Source organism: Phocoena phocoena, chromosome 5 (assembly GCF_963924675.1).
Source record: "Phocoena phocoena chromosome 5, mPhoPho1.1, whole genome shotgun sequence".
Lineage (NCBI taxonomy): Eukaryota > Metazoa > Chordata > Mammalia > Artiodactyla > Phocoenidae > Phocoena > Phocoena phocoena.
This window is the reverse complement of record NC_089223.1, coordinates 106,959,389-106,980,511: the sequence shown is the minus strand read 5'-3', so window position 1 is coordinate 106,980,511 and position 21,123 is coordinate 106,959,389. Positions and strand designations below refer to the sequence as shown.

Genomic DNA, 21,123 nt, shown 5'->3' with positions numbered 1-21,123 from the left:
GCACTCTCGGACACTTCGTTTGTCTTTGCCCCCGAGTGCGCCCCCAGGTGTGGCGCGCAGGACGGCTGGGGAGGGGTTCGCAGATGCACGTCTGCACTGGCGGGGGTGGCTGGGTGACTGCGAGTGCTGGAGGGTGTGGAGCGGGCAGGGGAGGGTACTTTTTCATCTTTGCTTTGGGGATATGATGGGCATGTATGGAGATCTAGTGCGTACAGATGGGGCAAAGGGCCGGAATGGTCCTTCTCCACATTTAACACAGTGGATGTCGAGGATGATGTTAATAGCTAACACACAGCAACTATTATGTGTCAGGTACTGTTCTAAGCGTTTTACGTATGTTTAATCTTCACAACCCTATGAGCTAGGCGCTGTTACTATCCCTATCCTGCAAATGAACAAACTTAGGCACCGAGTAGAAGCTCTTTGCCCACGGCACACAGTTAGTGAAAGTGGCAGAGCGGGATTTGAATCCGGACAGTCTGAGTCCAATTTCTGGGCTCTTAACTGTCTCATTTCACAATCCGAAGAGGGAATTTACCGTTTTTCAGGTTCTCCTTCCTTCCCAGCCACTTTCTCATTTCCATGAAGTAAGGTCACATACAGAAAACGTCAATAAACGTGCATTTCTCACTCCTGGATATAAATCATCCCGGAGGAAACAAAATAACGAAGCGACAATGGCAGTATCATAGTTACAGGGGACCAGGGTGCCTGGGAAATAGCAAGGAAAACTCCCGAGGTTTATTTTCCAGAGGGAACTTTCCGCGAGCATCTTTGTTTCTCTGTCACACAGACAGATAGATTGACAGTCATGCAAACAGTTACACAAACAGACACAGAGAGACACGAGTGCGCACACTCTGCACCCATTGTGGCCAGCACACAGCGGCCAGGAGAGGGGGCCCTGCGGGCACTGGGAACCACTACAGCTCCCCCTTCCGCTCCTTTTTTGCGAAGCCAAAACCGAAAGCCAGTTTGCCAAGCAGCACGGGCACAGCCACAGCACAACTGTCAACCCGTAAAGGCGGCTCATTGCCCCACAGATCCTGGGTTTCCTTGTTTTATGAGAGGATCCTGCTGCAGCTGCTGTGCGCGCTCTCGGCGTCCTCCGCTGCCCCTGCCCCCAGCGTCCTCCACTGCCCCTGCCCCCAGCGCAGGCGGCAGAGCGAAGGCTGACAACCAAGGCTGTCCTGAATGGACAGCGAGGGAAGATTCTGCTCCGCTTGGCCCCCTAGTGCCCTCTCACGGGGAGAGTTTTGCTCGTTTTGCAGTTCCACAATGCTTCCTGGGCTTTGAAATGTCAAACATTTCAGCTATCCTCTCAAAGGAATACAAAGCCTGCAACCACAGTAACTTTTTTTTAAGTCTCAAGAGAAATAAACTATACATCTGCATACACACTACATGCATACATGTCCTGTGCATATTCTCACACATGTGTACATACCTCCATACACACTTACAAGACCACTCTCATTCCGTTTTTCTCTTCCTTGGGAAACACCCTGCCATTTTCAATAGGAATGGACTTGTCTTAGAAGTCCATAATGTTATGGGTCAAAGATTAGAAAGAAAGGATGCTCTCAGTCCAAGTCATTAGATTTTTTTCTAATGCTACTGACTTCAAATTCAACCTTATCAGTTGCTGAAAAGAGCTGGGTTTAGTTTAGCCAAGAACAGAGGGATGGACCCAATAATCTTTGAGGTTCCTTTTGATTCTAATCCATGTACATTCTGTGAGTTTCTGCAAAGGGCTTTCTGTTTCTGTCACCATTGGGTAACAGCTGATGTTTCTCAGTCAAATTATCAGTTATGTCAGCACTGCCGCTAGCCATAGGGTTACATGGGCTAGACTGTGAGATGCATCCCAGAACCTGGCTTATCCTTTATGTTTTGGTAGCATATCTGTATAAAATATGTGTGCTTATTTTTCTCTCTCTCCAAATATCTGCTCCTTAAAGAGGTTGTGACTCTGTTTTGCATGTCTTCAAATTGAAGATTGATTTATTTTATAAATGAGTTGAATTTTTCTTTATTTTTTCTTTTTTGAGTTGAATGTCTTGTACGCTTTCCATAACTTAGTGGTCCTATGGAATATATTTCATTATATTCACTTAACTATAATACAGGATCCTTAAAATTTGACATTGGGTTTGTGAGAAAATTACAACTTATTAGAGACAGTGGTAGCATAGAATTGAAACATTAATTTGACTCACAGTAAGACAGCTGGAAAATAAAAGATTATCTTTTGTATATTCTAGCTTCTCACTTGTTTATTGGGTGATCGAAAATGTGTACTGTTATGAAGGAAGAAACAGAAAAAATCTTTCTTCTTTGAAGTAGAAAGAGGAATTGTTTGAGTATTTATGGGTCTCTTTATCTTCTTTCTTCCACTAGTTATGTGGTTACCAAAATTCTTAGTACTCTTATTTTCAATAATGGAATGGAAATTAGAAAGACTATTCAAAACGGAAGATGCCACATCCTTTTATGGAGAAAAACTTTAGAAGTAAAAGGTAGCTGAACTGCATTTTTATCCATCGTAACATGATTGATTGAGAAAATTTGTAAGTAAAATGCCAACTGATAAAACTAGCTAATTATGTAGTGTCATCCTTAGGCCTATTAAGTCTGGTTGTCTGCCTGTCCCCAATCTTTGATTGATGATAACGAATTGTATGCATTTCAGAGGTACAGGAACCAGGGACTGTAAGATGTAACTTCAAGTAGGCATGTCAGAAACTTAGTCTGTGGCCTCCTTTTCCTTAAGTGAAAATTGAATAACGGTCTATTTTTCCTGATTTACTTTCAGGATAGAGAATTAAAATAAAAATTTTATTGCGATTGCAGAAGAAATTACTCAAGAAATTTAATAATTCATTAACCTACTAAAGTGAAAATGAGACTAAATTGGCGCCAAGGTTTTCTTGATTCACTGTAGCTGATTTCATGTGAAGAAAACATTCTAATTAGTAGGAATTCTACTTGTCCTGTCAGCAAGGTGAATCACTCGTAAATCGCTTCTGGAGGAGTAGCCTTTGAATTTCAGAAAAGATTTAGAGGGCGCTCAAAGAAAATGAACTGTTCTCCAGGGGTGTTAAAATTCTCATTCTTAGGTTTGCTTTCAAAGACGCAGTTATGAGTTATGATTGGAAACTGACATCGAAAATTGAATTCATTCAGGTGAATCGATACAGAAGTAGCAAAAATTATTTTGCTGAATTATTCACATTAATGTTTTAATTTGACTTTCCTTTTGCATCTATTATTAATGTGTTTTAAAAGGTAGTGTGTGTATGTATATGTATATGGGATAAATTAGATTGTAGGACTCTTACTAACATATATATCAATATTTATATATCGCAATTTCTAAAGAGACTTGCAAATTTTCTAAATCAAAAGTATTATTAAACAAAATATTCAATATCACGCGCTTAAATATATTCTGATTAAGTACACTGTTGTTCAACATCACCTCTGGAGCGTGAGGTGTCAGTTTTTACAGGCCACCTTAAAGACAGATTTTTAAAAAATAAAGCAATTTATAAAATCAATTTACCCTTGAAATTAACAGTGATTTTTCTTTTTTGAGAATGAAAAGCCTTTTGAATGTGTTTGTAATAGCTTCTTTTAGTCTTTACTCCTTACTTCGTCTTAGACTGGCAGATTAATTTGAACTCAATGCTGTATGATTTTGAAATATTTTTAAAAGTTATGAGGACAACTGTGGAAAATAATGATAGTTTAAAGGTAGATAAGCTTCCTGGCATGCGTCTCTAAAACGAAGGTGAAACTGGTAGTGTAAATTCAGATTCCATTATTTTCTGATATAATTTTGATGCTTGAAGGACCGTGGTTTGGATGAAGTTATGTTGTGAGAAAAGAACGCTTGACATACATTGAAACAGAAGCTTGAGGACGTTGGTTAGAGAACACTCATATTTGTATATTGCATTTTCTTTAATAAAAATGCTGTATCTATTTGCATGCACAAACACTCATAAATATGCTCATTGAAAAAACTATATACCCTATTTTCTGTAGGTGATTTCTTCACTTTCTAAAATTATCCATGGCTTTTTGTTTTTTTAAAACCCCAGTCCAACTTTCCCCTGCTAGAGGATAAATATTTGCTACCTCCTCTGGACATCAACGGACACTAAACATAATCAGGAAAGCAAATCAGTTTTTAAATTAAATTTTTCAAAATAAAAAAATATTTGAAATAATCAACACTACGCTACTTCTTTTCTTTCACTGTGGATAGTAGAGAATGGATGGTCGATACAAGTGAAGGTTACCTCGTGAATAGCAAGCAAAGTATTTTAATGATAATCTAAGTAGGGGCATCCATCATTTTATTTCTGTGCTAGAGGAGAGAGAGTAAAGGACAAGGTTACTTAAACTCACTCCAGCTGTGACTTTGACCCTACCACAGTCTTCCTTAGCGCTCCCCTCTGATACATATTCCTTCCTGGGATGTTTCAACTCTTACAATTTTTAAAGTAGAGAAAGCAACGTAATAGAAAGGTAACGTGTATTCTGTTCTAGGAGAATATTGCCGCTTCCTCTTCTTTTCCCTGCACAATCGTTTTGTGTACATTAAAATGATCTGTTAAATTATAGAGGCCTTTATCATACTCAATATACTTACTATTTTAGACTCAGTCTCTTCTGGCTGTTCATTCTTTGGTATTGATGTAACATTGAAATGAATTACAATCTTATTTCTGTCTGTGACTCCCTGAATGCCCTTTCAAGTCGTTTTATTTCATTATACCTCTAGTCACTTGTACTCATCCATGAAAAGGAGATAAAGCTGCTCCTAGTTAATTATTCAATCATTGAAAAGATTTATGCGATATTTATATTCCTCTTATTGAGTCATTTTTAAAAAAAATCTGAAGCAGCCCTCAAAACAAAATTAATAAAAATTAATAGATAGATTTTTGTGTCGTGTAGGATTGCTTTAAGATTACATAGAAAGATTAAATATGGAACGTATAAGAAAAGTTTAGTATTACTATTTAAGGAAAGCAGAAGTTACTTGTTTTCTTTCTCTGTCCCCACTTGCTGGGAATGAGAGAACAACATATGTATCTCTAATTGTTGGGTTTTGTTTTTTTTTTTTTTTAGGATAAATATAAACCATTCTCCCAAACACAGAGGTCAACTGATATAAAATATGGGAGATTTTTTTTGATAGGAACATCTGTCCACAGGAGGAAAGTCACCATCCAAATATTTTAAATTGTGGCTTCCCAATGAGTCTCTCACGCTAACAATTTTGGGTTATTGCCCACTTCTTTGGGTTCGAAACAAGGAAGGAAGGCCATGAATAACACCAACATCTAATCAGGGTCCTCAGGGAGAGTTCATCCCATAAATCCTTGTCTTAGTAATGGTAAGTTAAATCAGAAACCTTTAAGGCGGAAGGGGTTTCAATATCAGATATAAATTGCTGTATTTTAACTCAGTTTATGCAGCACTAAAAACAGAATTATTATATTCTAACTTTTATCCACAACCAATGAACCTGAATAAGAGACTGTATTTGTGGGATCTTAATACTAGCTTAGATTTATCTATGTGCTTCAAATAAATGTAGAAATAAAATCAGCAAAACACAAAAGTAGTACATATTTTAAAAAGTTACATATCTCTCTTCCATAGTTAGATAAAAGGGACAATTACGCATCAGATATCCTTTAAAATATATTACGGTGTCTAATTTAATTGGTTGATTCTACTTATGTATTATAATTTGGCACACACAATAGCTCAAATTTAAATATTTCATTATCATGCAACATTTTAACTGTCCCAACCTGTCTAAAGCAAACAAATTAAAATCAATGAATGAATAAGTGCACTAAGTGGCAAAACAAAGCATCACAGTTAGGGGGAGAGACTTCTTAAAGTGATGGATCCCTCCAAATATCTCCTAAAAAATGTTAGCTCTCCATATTATGCTTTACCATGTGGAATAATAATGTTCTTTCTTCCCAGGACTAGAAGAAAAGAGTGATTTTCAGATATTATTTCCTTAAACTGGCTTGCAAATAGTTATAGCACACATCAGATTATAGTAAGAGGTTCCATTTATTGATCATTTACTCTGTGCCAGGCACTGCTCCAAATGCTTCATTTGAATTAATTTTTTAATTCTCTCGGCAGCCTTTGGAGCAAGTCCTAACATCATCCTTATTTTTATAAATGATAAAGCAATAATTCTCCTGAGACACAGAGAGGTTATGCAATTTGTACAAGTCACACAGCAGTAAGTGGAGAAAGCCAGAATACGAACCTAAGCGATCTAGTGTCAGAGCCTGCATATTTAACTACGAGACCATGCGCTACAACATGCTGCAATATGCAATATGGATACAATATCCATACAGTGTGGACTTAAGAGGAAACATGGACCTTTGTTTTATTCTTCCCTATTCTATTTTCTAATGACATGGATATAACGCTACGTTCATTAAAACCATAGCAAAACCCAAACCCTCTGTTGATGCCAGTTGCTACTCTGAGTAACCAAAGTATGACAGCAGTTCATGGGTACAAAGGCACGCACATAGTAGTACGCTAGTTTCGTCTCTGACTTTACTTGCCTCCCTGCTAGGGAGAATTCACTGTCAACAAGGAAAAAACACACACACACACACACACACACCTCTCTTTCTTTCTCTTACTCTTTCCCATTAAATTATTGCGTTGCCTCAAATAGAAGGGAATGCTATTGCATAGATCCTATTTTTCTCTTTTTTTCTCATGGTAACCACCATAGAGTCCCCAGTACCCATCATCTTGCATCTAAGTGACGCCACGTGCCCACTGACATCAGCAAGTGGAGGCCTTCTCAATGGCTTCTCTCCAGTGGCTTGAAGTTGGTCTGGCTGGCATCCCTCACATTCTGATCAGACTGGGGGAAGCTGTCTAGGTTTAGAACCTGCTATGGCTTTCGTTTTTTCTTTACTTTTGACCCCTCCGAGCTGCCTTTCAGAGAATCAGTTGATCTGTAGCAGCACTGCAGCACTACAGCTTCCTAACAGAATTCCTAGGGGAATTTTTCCACATTTCAGCTGGCTAGCTTAATGTCTTTGGAAAAGCCACTTAACCTCTGGTCTTTTTTAAAAAATCTGTAAAATAGGATAACAGTAGCAGCCATAATAGTAACAATACTCATCTTACTGGGCAACAGGGAGGAAGAGGAAAGGGCACTTAGTCATTGAACTGATGTCATTATTACTATTACCATTACAGAAATAAGTAAGGTCACGTGCTCCTGCACGAAATAGAAAGTGGCTGCTTAATTTTCCCCACCAAGATGGGAAGGCGTAACTAAATGAATACATGTGATGTACATGAAGGAAACAAATGAACTCAGTTATACCCAGGCCAAGAATTGTAAAACAGAACAAAACAAGACAAAATAAACACACACACACACGCACACACGCACACATATGCTATCATGTTTCTTGCACTGATTGTCAGAATTAAAAGGGATGGTAAGTCAGTGCTGTCTTGTAAAACTTAAGCAAAATAGCACATGATTGAAAATTGATGAAATTACACAGAAGCAAGGGTATAGCAGACATTAAAAATACAACCACAGTAAGGACAGGTCCTAAAAACTATGGCAATATTAGTTATTTAAACACGGGGACCAAAATAATTGAACAACATGTTATAGTCTGCTGCCAACAGCATTCATTTGATATTCTCCAAAGTAAGACAGCCTATGCCAAGGCAAGCTTCTTGACACTTTCCGCACAGTGCTTGGAGCCCAAAGGGCTTGCTGAGAATTTGGAAGACTTAGAACTCTCTTTGAGTGTCAGACTGTCCTGCTAAGAGGACTCAGAAATTTGGAGCTCATTATTCTCGTTCCATTCCCTTTACTTGTTTATTTGTTTGTTTTGAGTTCTTTTTTCATGATTCAGATAATTTGGAAATATTTTAATAATGTTAAATTGAGAGTGAAAGTCATCTCACTGAAGTATGTGATAAAATTCTTTTAACATACTGGGTACAGACTATTTGCCATTAAGAGTTTCTATCTGGTAATGAACTAAAAAACTTGATTCAAGTGGGAGGACGGGGAAAATTGTCATTTAAAACCAACTGAAATGACAGCTCACATTCAAATAATAGTCTTCACTTGCTCATTGTAACTTCATCTTAACCATTTGGAATTTGGCACTGTGAACAAGCGCTGTGTTAATGTCACTTGAAAGCCAGTCTTTTTTCCAGTAACCATCCTCTGTACTCTGTTGTCTGTCTTTTATACCTAATATAGCCCCTTCCTTCTGTAATATTACATATTTTTCTTTTCCTCTCTGGTTTGTTCCTCTTTATTTCTTTCACTGATTCCTCCACAACCTTCTGCCCATAAACGTGGGCATTCCTTCACATTCTCTCCCCAGTCCTCTTTTCTTTCTGTTCCGTGTTTTCTTTGCTGACATTATTTCCTTCTTTGAAATCATTTGTCACATATGCAGATGTTTGTGGTAAAAACTCCTGAGCACCCTTGCCTGCTCAACTGTTTTGAAGTCCTTTCAGAAACAAACAAAAAAATCTCCATATCAAAAATTAAACCGTTTACGGTTAACTACAAATTGTCACAAGTCAGGCAACCAAGTCTTTATGATTTCTCATTGCTATCAAAAAAGTCTGCTAAGAAGTGCCCCGGGTTAGACTAGTGCAGGCCATAGGAATCAAGTCTGATGGCCCCAACTTCTCATGCTCTTTTCCCTTTCATCACTTACTGAACATGGAATAGACCTGTGTAGATTCCTATCACGACAGGTGCTTTTGTTTCTTGAACTCTATTTATTTGAATGCTTTGGAGGTAAAGGGCCTCCAGTTTTTTTTCTCTATGATGGACTTGTTACATCAACTAGTGTCTGATGAGAATATGCAAGTATCTATTATTTATGCTCATGAAATGTTACATATTATAATATGCAATACATATTTTAAGCAGTATATAATGTTTGTTTTTATAGCTTGAACTACGCACTAAAGAGTAATTTTTGGCTACTTGCTATTTTATAAATAATTACTAATTTCTAGTGTAAAACGCTTCCTTAATATTTATTTTCCACCTGATAGACTCTTAAAATTGCTTGCCTCTTTGATAATTGAATAAGAGGATTCTTCTTGTGCCTAATAATTATTAATCAAGATGGAGAGCTTTATAGAAAGAAACAAGAGAACCTTTTATCTACAAGTTTCAAGAACTTGTACAAGAGACTAAAGTGGGCATAGTTATTGCCGGGAGATACATTAGAAATCACCTAGTTTAACTCGCTCATTTTACATACGAGGGAACCAATTTAGGAGATGGTCATGATCTGCCCAATGTACTACAAATAATGCCTGTGACAAAGGAACTTCTGCTGGAACTTGGATCTTCTGACTTCTAACACAAGCCTTTCAAATGATAACAAAGCTCTGTAGAAGAATTAAATTCAGTTGATTAAAAAACTGATGGGAGATAAATTATAGGTAGAGCTCTTTTATCAGCTCTAAATTTGTGTATGTCAAAATGTATTAGGAAAGAATACAATGTCATGATTCCAACGGTGTCAGTAGGATTTAAGCAAAATTAATGAAAGGATGTGGCTTTGACTTGCTTGCCTTTTCATTCATAATACCTTAATAAGCCTGGCTAAAGAGAGTCTGTACCAAAGAAATATATTTTACATTGGATCAAGTACACATACGTATACACATACACACACACACCCACTTGAAAAAAAAGTTTCAACAATAAATACTTTTAAGATGCAGTGAGCCTTTAAGTCCTTTCCTTCTATTCTACTCTGCACTATTCTCTTGTTCTGTTCTCTTTGCTCTCTCTCTTTTAAATACTGGTCATGACTTATAGAAATGACTGATCAAAACCTGTGGTTTGAAAAACCACTGACTCATTTGCTGCTGCCCTTACCCTGAGGGAACTCAGGGCATTATGCTCAGAGATTGGTAGTACTTGAGGAATCAGCCCCAGTGCGGGGAGATAGAAAGCAGAGGCAGGCGGGTTTTCATGGAGAGAAGCATCCACCATCTCAGACCTCTCCCACTTTCCCTTATGCAACTGCATGTCAGCCTCTGGCCTAGATGTGGTGGAACTCTTCATCTTGGGTGGTGCCTAACTCTGGCTCTCTCTCTGCTTCCAGGAGTAACTGACTTATAACAATGCTGTGTTTGGTCCTTGGATGTTTCCTGTTAATTAATTTCCATGTTAATCTGTTATCCCACATTAGTATTGTTCTTTCTGGGTGTATGCCATGTGTATCATCTACTTTATTTCTAAGAATATGCAGTGGAAGATGGCTACAGTTTCTACATAGGACAGCAGATGAGCTTGACAGAGCTTGGGATCAAGATTCAGAAGACCTGGTTAGCCTATTTTTTAATATACTGGACATTGAAGAAATCATCTAACACCTTTAAGCCTTAGTTTTCTTATCAGTAAAGTGGGAACTGTGACAATGGTGCCTTTTCCTATCTCTGCAAAAAATAAAAGATTGTTTATTTACATTGCATCATTAGATGTTGTGTTATGTAAAACAAAATTAAGGCCTTTCCACTCTGAATTTATGAAAGACAAATCTGAATTAGACAGAATCAACCCAAGAATGAGTTATTCGAGTTGGATTTTATGATTCTGGAATCATAAATTCAGTTTCTGTTTTGACAGATTGCCTTTATTTTTTTAGGGAAGAAAGACTGAAAGTGGAAGGTGTTTTTTGGTTTTGTTTCCTTTCTTTGCCTATTTGTCTTGATTTTCTTGTATTTCATCAAAAATTTCAGTACCAGTAGTAATTCTTCCACATTTCTTATTAGAACTTAGTGGTATTATTATAAGGATTATTATTTTTATTCTTGCAGGCTACAAACAGCCTGCTATTAGAATATCCTGCCTATGACATTCAAGAAGAGCCCTATGTGTTTTTATTCTATCATGTATGAGATGTGTTACTGTTTATATATTTTTAAAACATCTTGGAAAGGCATTATAAGGGCCTCAATAATAGAAGTAAATGTATTTTTAAAGCTCTAAAACTAAACTTGAGTGTCATATTTTGGGCACATTATAGGTTACAGGGTTCACAATGGATAAAGTTCAGAGTAATAGCCAATTATAAAGTCAAGCTGTATGGGTGTGAGATCACGTGAACTGTGACAGACAAAATATATTTTGCCACAAACTCTTCAAACAGGAAAGTGGGTATTTTTCAAAGCTGGTGAAAACATATTATTGTTTTCCTAAGTAGGCATTTCCTAATGAACAGTGTAGTAGTTCTGATCTTTCACGTTCCATGTGCAGGAATCTCACCCAAACATTTGTCCAAGCTAGAAACAGTCTAGGCTTCCGGCTTGCCATCCCCGCTCCTAGGCAATTATGCTCTAATTGGTAGGATTCTACTTCTTTTTTAATATTGATCTCTTTTGTTGTTTTATTGTCATCCCAACTACCATTGCCTTGATTCAGACCATTATCATTTCCCAGTATAACATTACAATTTTGTGGTATTTTTGTGCTTCTCCAAACCATCCTCCGCACTACTTCTAAAGTGAGCTTTCTAAAGTAAAAATCTGATTAAGGGTCCTCTAGAAATGTTCACTTCTAGAGCATGAAGTCTAAACTTCTCAACTTGGCACACAGTGTCATCATTTATCTTGTTTCTCTTACTTTGTCCCTGGGGCCACACAGCTGATGAGTGGCAGAGCTGGGATTTAAAGCCAAGCAGTCTTACTTGAGTCTGTCTACTTAATCATTGCTGTGTTGCATCCTCCTATAAATTGGAGGCCAGAGAATCCAGCTAGAGACTTTTTATTGGTATGTTTTAGAATTCAGATGTGATTAAGTTCTCTGGTAAGCCAGTCAACTTGTTAATTGCTTACTTACTTCTTAGATGTATTAGATGCTATGATCACAGTCAACAAACATTTATTAGACACATATGTTATGCTGGGCCCTTGGTATAAGTAGCCGTAAAAACAAGTGTAGTGTATTTGAGGAATCCAGTTGGAATTTCCAGGTTGAAAGAGGATCCCAGATATTGTCCAATTCAGGCCTCTGTTTTCAATACAGTATGAGAGCTGAGCAATTTGGTGAGTTTTCCTTTTTTTTAAAGATTTTTAAGGATGAATACTTGTATCTCTTAGTCATCTAGTTAACCTGAATTATGTTAAGAATGGGAACAGGGCTTCCCTGGTGGCGCAGTGGTTGAGAGTCCGCCTGCCGATGCAGGGGACACGGGTTCGTGCCCCGGTCTGGGAAGATCCCACATGCCGCGGAGCGGCTGGGCCCGTGAGCCATGGCCGCTGAGCCTGCGCGTCCGGAGCCTGTCCTCCGCAACGGGAGAGGCCACAACAGTGAGAGGCCCGCGTAACGCATAAAAAAAAAAAAAAAAAAAAAAAAAAAAAAAAAAAAAAAAAAGAATGGGAACATTCTGCTGTAAGTGAAGCATGGACAAAACAAAGCTGGCTGTCAGTCTCTAGGTAAAAACACTTCCTCATTAACAGAAAATGTAATTAAGCTATTTTAATCGTTTCTCATGGAGTATATACTCTGGTTCCCTTGATGAACAGTCAGGATGCCCTGGAAGAGTAATCCATCAGCAGTCAAGAAATGGTCTGACATGCTAGACATCATGGTGATAATGTAAAGAGGTGGTGCCTGCCTTTTCTTTTCCAAATATTTTGGAAGGAATTAAATTTTGATTTTTTTTCCTTTGTAAATGCGTCACTGCTCCCTGAGGAAGTCTGATCCTAGTTTCATTTACAAAGCACTAAGGAAACATAAGTGGAAAGAGGCAGGTTTACAAGGAATAAGAAGCATGGTAAGAAATAACAAGGTTGCACTAGTAAGAGGGTAGGAGTCTGCTGACTTCAGAACAGATGGTAGAGGGGTTGTGTTAGGTAAAGTGGACAAGATCTTCCTACAGGTAAGGTGGAGGAACAGAATAGGATGTGTGCTGAAATATATCAAAGCAAGAATGTGATAAATGTGCAAGTTTAAAATGATGTCATAGATTTTTTTAACAAGCACGCTCAGACATTATTTTTCCAAATTAGTCACTGTAGAAAACTCATTCCTCTGATATTGTCATTTAGACCTTTCTTTTGAAACTAACTTCAGAAGTAGTTTACATGTTTGTTTATTTTAAGCCATAATTTTATGACCATAAACAAGATTATATATATTGACCAACACACCACATTCAAAATCCTTGGCTCTGAGTGGCTTTGTGTTGTTTTCATTAACGAAATATCCCACAGAAGGTGAGGACGTCAGTCAAAGAAATGTAGTGTACTTTCTGAAAACAATTCCAAAAAGTTCCAAAAGGCATTCTGAGTCACGGAGTCAGTATTGTGGTTATAATTATAAACGTTTCAATGTTGATTGCTTTAAGGCGGTATACCCTCAGTTTGGTTGACAGTCTTAAAAAAAAATCTGTAATATTATCTTGTAACCGGGTCCTCTCTATTAGAAGAACCTGGTCGAAATGTATGTAGCATGGTTACCGTTCCTCAGGAAACCATCATTTTCAGGAAGCAGTTAATGAGTGCAAACCAGTAGTACATTCCCCACCCAAAACCCACTCTTTTCCTGAAAGAAAAGGCAGGAACAAATCATACACAGTGCAATGCCATAGAGTCCAGTCTGGTGACACACGTTACTTCATGTGCCACTTAGTAAAAACGCATGCACTGAGGCCAAAAAAAAAATGTCTGTCGTAAGTTTTTTTTTAATGCAAACATATCCTATTAAAGTTTCAGAGAAAAGCCTGAATGGCTTAACTCAGTAAAAATGTTTTAGCAATTGTTCAAAATTAATACAATGCTTCCAAAATGCTCTTTGGAAATCCTTGTAAATTTCCTTACTTGCCTATGTGCCCTACTGCTATCTTCCCAACACTCTTCAGAAGGAAATGACTTCTTAACAAGAAAAATCTTCTTGAAATTACATTTCCAGTGGGGTCCTGGCCACACCAGCTGCAACGCATTGTGACTAAATTTTAGTCTCTTTTGGTTCTCATTGTTAAAAACACAAGTGACCAACAGTCAGGTCTTGTGCCATAGCCACCCCAGTGATTGATTACAAATTGGACTGGAGTGTGTGTGTTGTTAGAAAATATAAGCTTTTGACACAAAATAACAACTATATTTGATGGCCTGTCACTTAAAAATTAAGACCAAAAAATATAATTGTGATTCTCAGTAGACATCAATAAAAAAAAAATGTAGCCCAACCTCATCAGTAATGTTTTTTAAAAAGTCCACTTCTGGAAGAGTCAGAGACTACCTGGAGAAAATTCTCTGATGGTGGGACCAAGATGTTCTTAATCTTCAAGGGCTATTTAAAATATCTTAGGGAATCAAGGCAGAGGGGCCAGAGCACTGGACAAATTATTGATTTCAAATCCCTGCTACCAGATTTAAGAATTTTACACTCAATGAAGAGCCAACAGCAATCACCATAATAAGATTTAATATAAGGATTTGAAGGAGTGATAATCTGCAGCTAAGATGCGTGGAAAAGAAAGGAAGAACATAACTGAGAGCTACTTGTGGCTTAATCGCAAAACCAAACAGGATAAACAGGCCAACCTCCAAATTGTAGTCATTGCCTACCCGTGGATAATGCAATCTGGTATTATGTGTTGTGACTGCAGAGTGCACACTCCTGCCAATATCCTACAGCCAGTACTGTGATTGGATATCTAGGCAATACATGGGCCCTTGCTTCTAGAAGACAGTGCAACTAACATTTGTTGAAAACCTACTTTATGCCAAGAAATTTACATTAATTTCACTATATTAATAACATTTAATTAATTTTCTCAATACCCTATAGCGTCCGTCATGTGCAGAGCACTCAGTAAATATTTGAGGGAGGCAGTTAGGCAGGAAAGAAGATGCTAGAAAAGTGACTATATGAGCAAAAGTGACATTATGAGCAAGCTCAGTATTTGGTACCTATGGTCTCATGATAGATCAGCTTCAATAACTGTAGTTATTTGACTACAGTTTTAATGTGGAAGAGGTTTACCTTGATGAGCGAAGTGGGGAGAACACTTAAGTTTCATTTTTTTTTTTTTTTTTGTAAAAGTGAATGAGATTGTTTTTCCATACTGGCTTTTTTTTGGAGTTTAACAACTTTATAGAACTGTGCATATAAACTCTGGAAACACTATTGAAGTCTTTGTTTTCTTAGCTCTGAAGAAGAAACCAAAATTGCCACAAGCTTCAAGGGGAGTAGAGTATATATATCGATTAAAAGAAAACTAAACATTGTAAATATCTAATAATTACTCATGGGACTTAAAGGTAACAACAGATTGCTAAATAAGGACCTAAAGATAAGTTGTGGGAAATTCAGCCCGGCAAATTGCAAAGAAGTGAGTCTTACTTTATACTATTCTAGATGTCAGTTTTAGTGGGAGGGGAAAGACAATTAATACTAATTGTTCAGTAGACTCTGGGTTGTTCACCATGTTTTCTCTGGCCAGATTTTCATTAAAGATCAGGAAGTCAAGGTATGGGCCAAATGTCTCATTATGTCTTAAAGGGAATAGGGAAGAGAGATATTCCCTTGTTGGTCTGATTGTTGCAAACCCGGTGACAAGAACATAGAGCATTTTTGAAATTCGCACATGCTTAACACCTGGAATATTCTGAGAGTTATGGTCATTCTTCATCAGTCACCAGAATGAAAAGCCAAATGCCGATCTGAAGGGGGACTTCTGAGGCAATTCTTCTGGAGCTAGCAATATACCATACTTGTCATCTCTCAGACATAAGCCTTTAATCCCCTCTTCCTAAAATTGTTTATTTTAAAATGTGAGAAAGGCTAAGGATGTCACAGCTGAGTGGTGAGCTTTCTCTTTAAAGAATCCCATTCTTCAAACCCATCTTCGGCAAAGAAACTGGCATTTCATGTGCTGAGCAGACGGCGTCCTGCAGCTCTGGCCAGCCCGCATGTGTAGCTGGGCCTATCTGGCACACAGGTGTCCTGATTTGGACCTTGAAATTCTGACACCAACCACACTTTCCTCCACTGGGGAGTATGACTTGACTATGCTGTTTTCCAGTGACAACAGATATACTGGCCTAACAATAACAGCTCCGACTAAGGTGATAACATAACCCTCTAACTCATACTTAGCTGGGACTCAGGGTACAGGGTTTGTTCTAGGAGTCCTAGGCCAACTTTTTGGTTTTGATTTCCTTTTGTATATTGTGTTGTGTCACCCATATCTCCTCCTTTCACCTCTTAGGATTTGGGGTACATCTCAGAAGGGTGAGAAAGTTCCTTAGAGAAGGAAAATACTGCTGTAGTAAAGCTAAAAATTGTACATTATAAGGTAGTTTTCTAATAATAAATATTGAGCAACCACATTCCAATGTTAAGTAGTCTTCAAGGGTTTAAAAATAAGCAAAACTAGACAAATGCATTAAACTTTTCATAGCATTTTACAAAAACTACTGTGAAAGTAAAAGGAGATTTTTAAAATGCAGGCAACAAGGAAGAAATTTAGTTGCCGTTCCTTCTGCGTAATCTTTTGCATAATCATTTCAGTCACACGAAAAATATTTCTTAGTTCTGGGCAGAACCCAGATTTTTGTTTTTAATTTTGTTTATTTATTTTTGGCTGCGTTGGGTCTTCATTGCTGCACGCAGGCTTTCTCTAGTTGCGGCGAGCGGGGGCTATTCTTTGTTGCGGTGCACGTGTTCTCATTGTGGTGGCTTCTCTTGTTGCAGAGCACAGGCTCTAGGCACACAGGCTTCAGTAGTTGTGGCACGTGGGCTCAGTAGTTGTGGCTCACGGGCTCTACAGAGCAGGCTCAGTAGTTGTGGCGCACAGGCTTAGTTGCTCCGTGGCATGTGGCATCTTCCCGGACCAGGGCTCGAACCTGTGTCCCCTGCATTGGCAGGTGGATTCTCAACCACTGCGCCACCAGGGAAGTCCAGAACACAGATGTTCTGACTTTTTTTTTTTTAATAAAGAAAGCAATATTTAAGAACTTTCCCATTCCTTTCCATCTTAGTAACAGCTGCCTCTAACACCTGCTTATAATGAATATGTCTAAGTCGGAAAAACATAAGGGGAAATAATGAGGGAAGTAGGTGGTATCATAATTTAGAGCTATAGATTGCGTTCTTGCCCTGACTCTGATTCTCTCTCACAAAACATAATTTTGAAACTGATATCTTATTTATTAAAAGCTACTCATTTTCACTCTAGTAGGTTCTACAAACTTGGTTGGGTCTGCATTTAGATAAGCAGATAAGATTACTTGGCTCAGCTCAAGAAGGAAAAGTTTATTACCCAGAAGTGATTTTATCCCACTGTCTTAAGATAATTCAATTATCACCATGGATCTAAAAGGAATAATATGATATGGGAGAGATATTCTGATTTTCAAAAAAGTGAAGGTTTATTCTATAGAATGATGAATGTGGACTACATTACCAAGCAGATTCTAAAATTAGGTACTTAGGGAAATAGATTTACCCAAGCAAAAAACACAGGTTTACTCAGAATAAATCACAACGAACTAATATTATTATTTCTTCAGCACGGAAACTGGTCTAATACCAGTATGAAGTTTAGTCCTTGCCATTTATAGCCATTTTCTTTGTGAGTTCATGACCTTTTGGCTTTAAATACCACTATATGCCAGTGACTCCCATATTTATATCTCTCAGCAATACCTCTCCCTTGAACTTCAGAATAATAAGAATAATGTGTTAACCTAACATTTCCACTAATAGATATTTCATACTGACCATATCAAAATCATCTTTTCCCTTTTCCAAACCTATTGCACCCATGGATTTCTTCATCTCATTTGATGGTAAGTCTCTTTTTCTAATTGCTCAACCAAAAAGGCTTGGATTCATCTGTAACTTCTCTCTTTCCCTTACACTCATGTCCAGCCCCTCAGGAAAGCCCCTTAGCTCTATCTTAAAAACATATCCATAGATCAGAACAGGCATTTCTACAAAAGTATGAGTTATCAGTAGCTCACAGAATAATGACTTAGGAATTTAACTGAGGCAGGACAAGATACATACAGGGCAGAACAGACTTCCTAAGAAAATACCTTCATACAAACGTGAGAAACATTCATTTTATAGTCTAGGAAGTGTTTTATCTGTATACATTTAGAGTATTAAAAAATTTGGTATCCTAAAAACCAATTCAATCATCAAGTCTGCCATTGCCAGAGCAGGAAAAATTAATCAAGAAGCATTTACTGACCATACCCTATAAAAACAAAAGCACTTTGAAAAACCTATTATTTGTTAGACTGGATTCCTCAGTCAGTTTTTAGTGACCAGACAACACCAAACCCATGTATTAGCTGTGCTTTCTTGATACTTTCCTAATGTTTTTTGGTTTCGGTTTTTTTCTTTTGGGGGGGGTCTTCTTTTAATTTTTCTTTATGTTATAGTACATACATAGCTAGCAGATAAGGAGAATGATTTCTTAGATTGGCCGTTATGTTCTCTAATAGTCTTATATTGAGATGTGACTTAGTTTCCCAAACTCAAATTTTCAAATAACTTTGCTCTAACTTGACTCTTTGGAAGGGCAAGCTTTACTTATTGTTTAAAGGAAGGGGAAATGGGACTTCCCTGGTGGCACAGTGGTTAAGAATATGCCTGCCAATGCCGGGGACATGGGTTCAAGCCCTGGTCCGGGAAGATCCCACATGCCACAGAGCAACTAACCTCGTGCGCCACAACCACTGAGCCTGTGCTCTAGAGCCCACGAGCCACAACTACTGAGCCCACATGCTGCAACTACTGGAACCCATGCGCCTAGAGCCTGTGCTCCACAACAAGAGAAGCCACTGCAATGAGAAGCCTGCGCACTGAAACGGATAGTGACCCCCACTCGCCGCAACTAGAGAAAGCCCGCGTGCAGCAACAAAGACCCAATGCAGCCAAAAAAATAAATAAAATAAAGTAAAATTAATTTAAAAAAGGAAGGGGAAATGATATCACACAAGAGGTATTATGATATTGTTATTATGCCATTTATCATGGTCTCAGTTTTTATCATGAGTATTACATTTCTCTCTTTTGGTGTTTACTCATATTACCAATATGATTTATCTGTCATACTGGTATGACAGACATTTGAGAAAAATTGTATTTTATTTTAGCTACTGAAAGTATTTTATTTTGCCAAAGTTTCAGGTTATTCTGTAATCCCATTTACAGGACTTAATATTTATGTCTCAAGAGAGATGAAAAATATAAAGCTATATTAATTGATGCTGTGGTATTGACCAATTAACCAATGAAACAGACTAGAGAGCCAAAAAAAGATTGAGACATTGATCATTAAGGGAAGAAGGAACTGTTTAAAACCTGATGTTGGAAAAATTGAGTATCCATAAGGAAAAAACTTAGATTGTAACACTACCTTACTATATACAAGGATTGATTCTAAATGAATTAATGTTTTTATGCAAAAAAAAATTTTGAAAAATGCTTAGAAGAAAATATAATAAATATCTTTCAAATCTTGGGAAAGAAAAGATTTTTTTAAGTGAGGCACCAACCAGAAAATAGATGATACATTTGACCACATTTAAAGTAATACTGGCCTACCCAATGATACCATAAAGAAAGTAGAAAACAAGTCACTAACTGGGAGATGAACGCAGCACATGTAGCCAACCCAAATCTTGTATGACTAAGGATTAGTGTCCAGGATATTCAACAAATTCCTACGGATCAATAAGAAATGAAAACTGAGGTACACAATCCATAAAAATGGGAAAAAACACATGAACAGGTGCTTGACAGAAGAGTAATAAAGTGGCCAATAAAAATTTGAATAGAGCTTCAGTATTAATTAGTAATAAAGAGAATGCAAATTAAGATATTGACTTTCCATTTTACATACACATATTGGATGATGAAAAATTAAGAACTTGATACTACCAAGTGTGTAAGAGAATATGTGGAATTTTAATATATTGTTCATGGGAGTGTACTTGCTACAACCACTTGACAATATCTTGTAATTCTGAGCATTCCTATATTCTCTGACCTAGCAACCCTACTCCTAAGGATATAACCCAGAGAAGTGTTTATTTACGTGTACCACAAGATATGTATGAAAAGGGCTATAGCAGCATGGCTTGTAGTATAAAAAACCAGGAAACAACCTAGTTCATCAACAAAAGGACGTATATATAAATTATAGTAGAGTAATACTGTGGAGTGCTATGGAGCAGTGAAAAATAAACTATAGCTAGAAGTGAGCTATAGTTCAGCTAGCTAGACTAGCTAGAACTATAGCTAGAAGTGAGCACAAATAAAGCTTTGAAATGTAAGTTATATTATTTTCTTTAATATATGTTAATATTATATTTATAATATATAAATATTATGGAGGATGCTGTTAATTTTAGAGGGAGTCAAGAGGGTTGGGATATACGACGTATACTAAATTGAGGCAAGGTATTGATATTGTTCTAGCTCTTGGGTTGGATGATGGGTTCATAGTTGTGCTTGACAACTTTAAAATATTTAAATATATTTTGCATGTATCAAATATATCTTAATACATTTAAAAATTAAAAGGTAATACGGTAGAGAGCCCTGAGAATCTTGTATAGCTTAGGGATCACCCATTCAGGTGAGATATTTGCAGATGACTGTTGAGAGAGAGGTCAATATCTCTCAGCATATCGTCTGAGATTATCATTTTAAAAATGATGTTTAGAGGTCGTATGTTGGCACTATGATAAACAGTATTAGGGAAAGTTGAGCAAAAGTGGGACTCAGACCTTAGAGAATGTAGTTAAAGCTTTTATGAGTTTCCTCCCTAACCAGTGATGAACCTCTTTCCCACTCACACATCCTCACCTTCTGGATATCCCTCTGCTTACTCACCATCTCTGAAAATGTCATGATTTGGGAGTACTTTCTACCTAACCCTAATCTAGAAACATTTTTTTTTTTCTTTTAGAAAAGCTTTCATGGCTTCAATAAGCAACCCCTTCTGCAAAACATGTCTCTATCTTGTTACTGTAACTTCCTAGGAGATTTGATAGAGATGAAATTAC

General features: G+C 37.4%; 1 protein-coding gene across 1 annotated transcript in view; it reads left to right on the top strand.

Annotated features, from left to right (window-relative positions):
* The window catches only part of DKK2 (dickkopf WNT signaling pathway inhibitor 2), a 99,035-nt gene that overhangs the window by 983 nt on the left and 76,929 nt on the right, over positions 1–21,123 (top strand). The gene's annotated exons all lie outside the window — the stretch shown is intronic.